Source organism: Triticum aestivum, chromosome 5D, assembly GCF_018294505.1.
Source record: "Triticum aestivum cultivar Chinese Spring chromosome 5D, IWGSC CS RefSeq v2.1, whole genome shotgun sequence".
Lineage (NCBI taxonomy): Eukaryota > Viridiplantae > Streptophyta > Magnoliopsida > Poales > Poaceae > Triticum > Triticum aestivum.
The window spans coordinates 374,117,652-374,125,990 of record NC_057808.1 but is presented as its reverse complement, the minus strand read 5'-3'; positions in this window follow the sequence as shown (position 1 = coordinate 374,125,990).

Genomic DNA, 8,339 nt, shown 5'->3' with positions numbered 1-8,339 from the left:
AGGAAGATTGACCGATACAGGAAGTATGTACCGTGTGTGTGTGGGGGGGGGGGGCTAAAAACAACATTTGAATGTAGATAGTACGAGACTTAATATCGATGTTTCAATTCGGTGTACATTGTAAGATTTGAACTGAGGACCATGCATATGGGTAATTATTTCGAATTCGTGCCATACTAGGTTTCGAAAAGTTGACATTGACTCGATTTGTTGTGCTATTTTGTAGCTCATATGTTTGAATCCATCCAAAAGTTTTCTCACTACCATGGTGTTCATCATATACATATGAATTTGTATTAAAAAAGTAGCGTGGATACAGTGAAATGCGAAATCCATGTTAGAATTGGATATCGCTATGTGACACACACTCTAATTCAAATAACTAATTATGTGACACACACTCTAATCCACGTTAGCGTGGATACCGTTTCGATTTTTTTTCAAATAACTCCTCATTAATTAATTTATAGTATCTCGTTTTGAATGACTAATTATTGGAAGGAAAACACGGGCATGATCATACATACAGATTCGTTTGCAAATGAAAGAAGATTCGTTTGCATTCTCAAATGTAGGCGCACCAGGCAGACCGGGGTCGTGTCATGGTGGTTGCGTGTGTCGGACGGACGCTTAGCACCCAGCCACCACCCCTCCCCCTCCCCCCTCCCCCCCAAAAAAGGATGACGACAAAATAAGTTCGCGCTTCCATGTTTCGGATTAAAATATCTGGCGGCCCCAATTCCAGCCCTGCAAAATCTCCCTTCTCCACCGTCCCCTTCCGCGCCCAGATTGCTCAAATCCCTAATTCGCCGCCAACCCAAGCAAAGTTTTAATCGCCCCTTGTCTCGTCTCTTTCCCCACCTCTGTGCCGGACGACCACGACGAAGACGACGGTCGCGCTTCACCACCGCACCGGAGCTACCTCATCTACGCCCTCATCCACCGCACCGGGTGGTCCACTGACAACGTCGGCCGCCGCAACCGACGTGCCTCACATACACCGACTTCCACCGCATCAGGTGTGCTTCACCGACGCCGTCTCCCAGCTCACCGGGGCTAATTCACCGAGCATATCGTTGCGCCTCCGCCCCCCGAGGCCGCTGGGGCTTCACCAATGGTCTCGTCCACCGCATCGTAGCGCTCCGTTGCCACTCAAGATCTGCATCCGTGCGCGGCCAGCCAACGCCAGCACATCACCCTCAACGGCTCTGAAGTGACCCGCACTCTAGCTAGGCGAGCATGCCCAAACGCCGGCCCGAACTAGGTATCCACACATCACTCCCTTGTGCACTGCTCCGACGATGTTTGGATATCCTTTCACTGCTCTCTTAGCTTACACGCCTATCCAACTCTGACTTTAACTCTTATTTCTTCTGGAGATATCATCTGAAACAAGCAAATCCATTTTTTAGCGAAGCATGACGGTGCTACGGGATCTGGTACACATCCTGCACACCCGTATAACCTTCTAAGTATCTGTCCTCCGGTACAACAGCAAGGCCGATTCCTCTTATTTGATCAGCCATTCGCCGTGTCAAAAATGCAGAGGGGGATGCAAGGAGCACAAGGCCTGCACATCCAAGCAAGTGGTAACATGGACTTGTACATGGAACATCCCAAGCGCAAGCAGAGCTGCAGTGAGCCTGTACAACGAGCTAGCGTAATTCCCTGCATTTCATTTAATTCGTACTGGCATTCGTGTATGATTTGTATGCAGTGGCGGATCCACGAATTCAAGTTACCAGGGGCGAACATTTAACTTAAAAAATACGAAGGCACTTGCACTCCAGAAATCAACATAACTTGAGAAATGTGAAGCTACATGCACTTTGAAAACCAGCTAATGATCCAAAGTAGTTCAGATTATAAACACTAAATGATGCAAGCACCAAAAAACACAAAATGCAACATGGTGTACAAGGACTACAAACATGGTATGTACATGCTTGAATTATTCGTTCTCTGGCTGAAAATATCGAAGTGTAATTGCACCTATAACCAGTGCGCAAACTGCATATCAATATATCTATCCTGCACAATTATGCCAATAGTTTCAAACAACAGATTAGAAAAGTATTTGTGCTACGTTGTCATGATACGGGGACTTTCTGGTAGATGGCCTCGACGTTTCCTCAAGCCATGAAAATGCACTATAATTTGCTTGTCATCAATGCCTACAAATCTCTATGTCTCTCTCAACATAGCAGATCATCATTAGACACTAAATCCTTCAATGGGAGGTTGCAAAAATTCTTGCATTAGATGCCTCATTAGACACTATATGTTCATCACCAGGAGCATGTAAAATGTTTGCATAATTTATTACCAGTCTGTTCATTAGACACTTTAGGCTCAAGAACAACATGAGCTTGGATGTTTGCACCGGAAACTTGATTAGATTCATCAGATTCAGTCAGTTTAGTATTGATTGGGGGAGTTATAAAATAAGTAGAAATTGGTTTCATTTTCTCATAGATTCCCTACATACAAGCAGTTTTACAACACCGTCAGGTTTAACTATTGGCCAAAAATTGAAGAGTTGAATTAGATATAATCAGGGATGTGATGTACCTGCTCGTTGCGCATGCTACTCTTGCAAGCTGCGACTGTCCGTTTGCGCAAGCTTGATGCCATGCCCGTGCTGCCGCCGCTGCCTCCCACGCAGGCTACTCCCAGGGTTGGATCTTCATCTTCTTGTCCTTCCGTTCGCTTGAAAGCCCGGCGACCGCCCTCCAACGAGGGCGCGAGGAAGTGCTGTGTCGGTCTGTCCAGCGGCGGCTAGGTTAGGAGCGAACCAGACTGGAGGCTTGAGCGGATGAATTGGGATTTTTCCTGCCGTCGATCGATATGGGAGGCGCTCGTTTGGGCCGCGAGCCTGCTATAGGGCCTGCCTTGCACTTATGTTATTGGCCTATCCAAATTGAAACATTTTTCTTCATTTTTTACATTGCCTGCTCGTGCGTTGGGACGAACAAAACTAGCCTGGGCCAACCTGGACGACTCAAACTAGGCGCACACTTTCGAGCCACCGAGGCGGCCGCCCATACCAGCCCCTATGGTGGCGTCGCCCCTTTTTGCGTGTATGATAGGGGTAGTGAAAAATATTCCAATGGCGCTTTTGATTTACCCACAGAATGGTTGAATTGCTTGTTTCTATGAACTGAGTTCGCCAATAATGTGAAGGATGCCAGTCATTTCATCCTATTGTAGATTGCTTAGGTCTCGATATGCCAAAAGTAATCGCATGCAATATACAGTAAAAGCTAGTGTTATGTGTGTGGCTACAACTAGTCTGACTACACGTCCTCATATAACATATCAAGGACGCACCATCTTACCAAATTAACCATTCGACTTACCAATGCAGTGTGGGAAGAAAGAAGTATTGGGACTGCGTATCCAAGCAATTGATGCCATGGACTCCTTCGTACAACCTTGTAAGCGAAAAAGAAGATGCAGTGTGCCGGTACAAAGAACTAGCATAAGTTCAGTTATCTGCTTCTCGGAATTTTAGTTAGCCACTTATTGCAAAATTGTTCAATTACATTGATTGACTTAATTTAGTTTGCTACTGATTACATAATGCCACAACCCGTCAATCCTATTATAGACTGCGCCTATCTATGTGTTTGATACTTACTGTTAAGAATTACCTGTTTGCCTGAACTTAAATAGCTACTTGTTTGTTTAACTGCTTTGCTACTGCAACAATGGGTTACAATGATGTTAATAACTACTTTTCAGCATCGAATTGAAACTCTTTAATTCCTTGTTTGTTTAAGTGGTTTGCTGTTATAACTCCCAGTTGAGATGTTTTGCTAACTTCAACTTTTCTGAATCCAATCGGAACTTTAATGGCAAAACAGGTTAGCCCAAGATCAAAGAGCAAGGTCCCCATGGACGTTGTATCATCCCACAACAGTGGCACCGGCCCAATCGTGCATTATGAATTGCCAACTGCTGATGCTCTAGAGGCTAAACTAGTGGTAGAAAGAGATTCTGCTTCTGCACTTAGATATGAAGTTGACATGTTGAGGAAGCAAACAACACAATTAGTAGCAGTACTCAAGACAACCATTAAATATTTGGTGGATTTTAAAACGAAGCAAGCTGAGACTGACCACATTGTTAAGGTCCTGAAGGAAAAAAGGAAATTAAATTCCCACTTGGTAAATCATAGGTGAAATGTTCTTTCCATCGTTGAATAACCTTTGTGTTGTTTGTTCATGTAATCAATCAAACCATTTGTTTTAGAGATAATGTAATAATAGTTTTTTGTTTTTTGGTTTGTAATTTTATTTGAGCACAAGTCTGTATTAATTGATAAGACTCGGAGACATTTCATTTTGATTGCTGTGCCAGACCTACAAATATGCCAATCGGGCTGAATGTGCATTCATCAATAATAGTAGTATAGATGGACCATAAGTGGCACGCATCGGAAAGGGCCAAGATGCTGTAGTAGCTTGGCTAAAAAAAGGATGCTGTTGTAGCAAAGAAAAGTACAGCGGCCTGACTTATGTATGTTAGTTGATATTATTGATCCATATACTCTATAAGTGTTTATATGTCTGTTAGTTCTGTACATTCTTGGTTGATTGACTCGGTATTTGAATCTTGATACATCGCTTGTGTACATATCTAAATGGGAGTACACATTATGCTGCGTGTGACATTTGAGTTGGACATGAAGTGTTCCAAATATTCGAATTCACCTTAAACTAGATTCTAGCTTCTGAATTTGAGTATCGACATTTGTAAACCATATTCATATATGACTGTGGAATACATCTTTGTCGTCCTTTTGAAGATATATAAAAACACATAGAATGATTTATAAATATTCGTATAGGAATACAAAATGGATTCGAATTTAGTTGCCAGGGTAAACGTGGATGCTTATTGTCCCAAAATTCGAAAGAAGCGGCAAAATGTCCACTCCCACATCGGCTACCCGAAGCCAAGTGTTTGGGAGATGGAAATTACTGTCTACCCATTACATGGACAATCCATCGGCCCGATTTCCACTGCTCTAAATAGGGGTAGGATAGTAACTTCAATTAGACGTGACACGACCGCCTCTGAGCCCATTCCGACACGGTGGGCGCCAAACATGGGTGGCAAAACACATTTGATTCAAGCTCGTCCGAAAGACCTCTGTTTCTCCCTCCATTTCCCCATACATACACGGTGGGCGGCAAAACAAACTCGACTCGGCCGAAATCGATGTTGCCAAATATTTTCAATAGGGGCAGGTTTGTAACTTCACTCAGACGTGACACAACCACCCTACCTGTCAGCCCCGTTCATACACCGTGGGCGCCAACCATGCGCGCCAACCACCCTCTCCTCGCCCGAAATCACTCTGGGCAAATATTGGCGAGATGCGAGATTACCATCGTATCCCCAACCGACGAGACGTCCAAATTTTAAACGGGGGCTAAGTTCATAACTTTCCCATATTTCAGACAGGCGTGTCCCAAAAACATGGTTCCCCATACCTCTCCCTCCATTTTCCCATTCATACAAAATCCGCGCTAGAACACCATCCCCACACCAGCCTCCGTCCGCCACCCCATCAATCGCCGCCGTCCTCCACCACATCCATCGCCGCCGTCCTCCACCATGCCGGAGCGCCTACCAAGACCGTGTCGTCCACTGCTAGAGATGGACGTTTCTCATCCACGGCGACGGACCAAGAGCCTTGCATCACGTCCTCTTGCTTCATCGGCGCCGTCGTCCTCTTTGCCGGGGCCGCTCACACAACCTTCTCTTCCACCGCAACGGGACTTATCCCCCAATGCACCCGTCTACCGTCGCAGATCTGCTTCAACACCACCGACAGCCATCACACCCCCGATGCCTACACGGCGCCGCAAGACAGGTGGTACTTCATATCTCCTCAACTTTTTGATCTCAACCAGAAAATAGATCTTAACTTGGTTACTTTACTTTCTTTTCAGCTCTTAGAATTTAATTCTTAGTTCGAAGCAAACAATGGCTGCTAAATATCATTTCTCCGGTTCCCCCTTTTATGATCACTATACGATCAGAATACGTGCTTCGTGTCATAATAGCACCGCTCGACCCATCAAGCTAAACAAGCTTAGTTGTTCAAATACGAATCTGATATTATTAAAACAGATTCGTTTAATTGGTCTGCTAAATGTTCCTAAATTAGTTTCGAAAATGCATGTTCGCTGCTCGGGTGTGTATCTCTACAGGGTGCCCACGGTGGGCCGGCCCACCCTGGGATTTTGGGTCATCCCAGGCCCCGATTCCCCTCTGTTCTGCTGCGTGCTTCCGATCTCTACTCGCCCCCAGCCGCCTGCCTCGCCGGCGACTTGCCATCCCCGGGCGACATGACTCTAGGAGGAGACGCCGGACTAACAGGAGGTCAGGAGCCGCTCACCCAACAACGTCACCACTGCCCGGGCGCGCCGCCGTGCCTACCTTCCCAGTCCGTTCAGGGCTCAGGCATGCATCACCCACTAAGCCAACCTGATTTATCCTTAGATAAGTCCTCAACACTCAGCAGCCACTCCTCATCACCCATTTTCTAATTGATTCATTACTCATTAGGCAGGACTGTCATTAGGGTTTGTTGTGTGCTCAGTGCTGCCTACACTTAATGGTTCAGATGTATTTCGGTAATCTTTAGTACATGTAAAGTTCACAGGGTTTTCAAAATTCCGGCCCTAGGAACAGACACTAGTCATTTTGGATTGTTGGTCGTAGTGACATTGACCCAGATTACTACTGCAAGCCAGGTTTGTTGACAATTTTACTTGTCTTTCTTACTCATTCGATATAATATCCAATTATTCATGTCGATTAGTTGCAAACAATAAGTGCTAGACAAACTTCTTGATTCATATTTTGGACGGTCTCTTACTGCAGTTACAATTCTGCATACTTGTCCTAGTAAGCTCACAAGTAAATGACTGATTCACTACATCTATGCTTGCCTTGTCATATTTGTTGTCAATATTCTTTTAGGGTGGACCACCCTGTTTCTAAATACTGCAACCGTAGACATGAGTGAATAGTATTTCTCTATGTGATCTCTTCCATCATGTGTGGGCAACGAACACTGCATTGTATCGAAAGAAAGTGTCGTTTCCAGCTTTTACATAGGCTTCGATCTTTTACATGGAATACAATCTGCCTACTTGCTTTGTGTTGCACTACCAACACTCCACCCTTGAAGCTAAACATTATGCCACTCATAATTCCTTAGTTTATTTGTTCAAATACGAATTTCATATGATTCTAATGTTCCTACTTCAGTTTTGAAATGTGTGTCTGCCTGTTATAGAGACATAAGGGGTTTGTATTTCTGTGTGTGGTCTGGTCCGCATGGTTGGGGGGTGAACTTTGCGTATGGAGGGGTTTATAGGGAGACACTCTTCGAGTTGAATCCGCAATGCATTCCATAGATAATCTGACTACTTTTTATGTTTTCATGAATCTCAGGTTCTGAACAGCATCATAATGATTATGAGCTTGCGCGCATGAAAAGAATAAAGCAGAACAATGCCATGGCTGTCAAACTTGGCATTAAGGGACTGAAATCAAGTCTGGATGCAATGCAATGCAAACGCTCTCCACCTACAGGTTCATGCTTAGAATATGATCCTAACAGTGATTCTGAGCTAGAGGGAGACCTAAGTCAATGTACCTCCCTAGTGGAGGAGTTAGAGGAAGATGCCCTATCTTATTCACCCATCAAGGTGCTTGCTCTAACTTTCCAAGGTTATATTTGTCGCACATATCTTGCAACTGATGCTTTGCATTGCTTCTACTTTGTTGAACTGCCATTAGCTTAGTTTACACATCGTGTATGTGAATACGCCCTGCCTATCCATTTTCAGTACATATTCCATCTGTCATCATACCATATTTATCCATTCAAATGCTGTTCTTGTGTATCAGACGTTCAAAAGGAAGAGGGCGATTGCTGATCATGGAGGAGCACAAGCAAAGTATTTGGAAAAGGTAGTGGCACCTGATAAATCAAATATCCCATTAGGTGTAGTTGCAATATCACCTGACCCACAAAACACCCCAACTCTAGCAGACTCTAGCCCTACTACACTGGTCATTTCTGATGCCCCAAGTCAGCAGACCCCAACTGCAGCAAACATTATGATTATGCCAGTTAACATAGCACTAGCTCTATGACGCAAAACCCCCATTCCAACAAAGAGTACACCAAATCCAGTTGCCAAATCCCTTTTCGAACCAGAGAGAGCCCCAATTGCAGCAAATAGGACCCCTGTTCCATTTCTTCCCAATTTAGAAGACAAAGCTTATATTGTTGTCAGGAACTTTGTGCG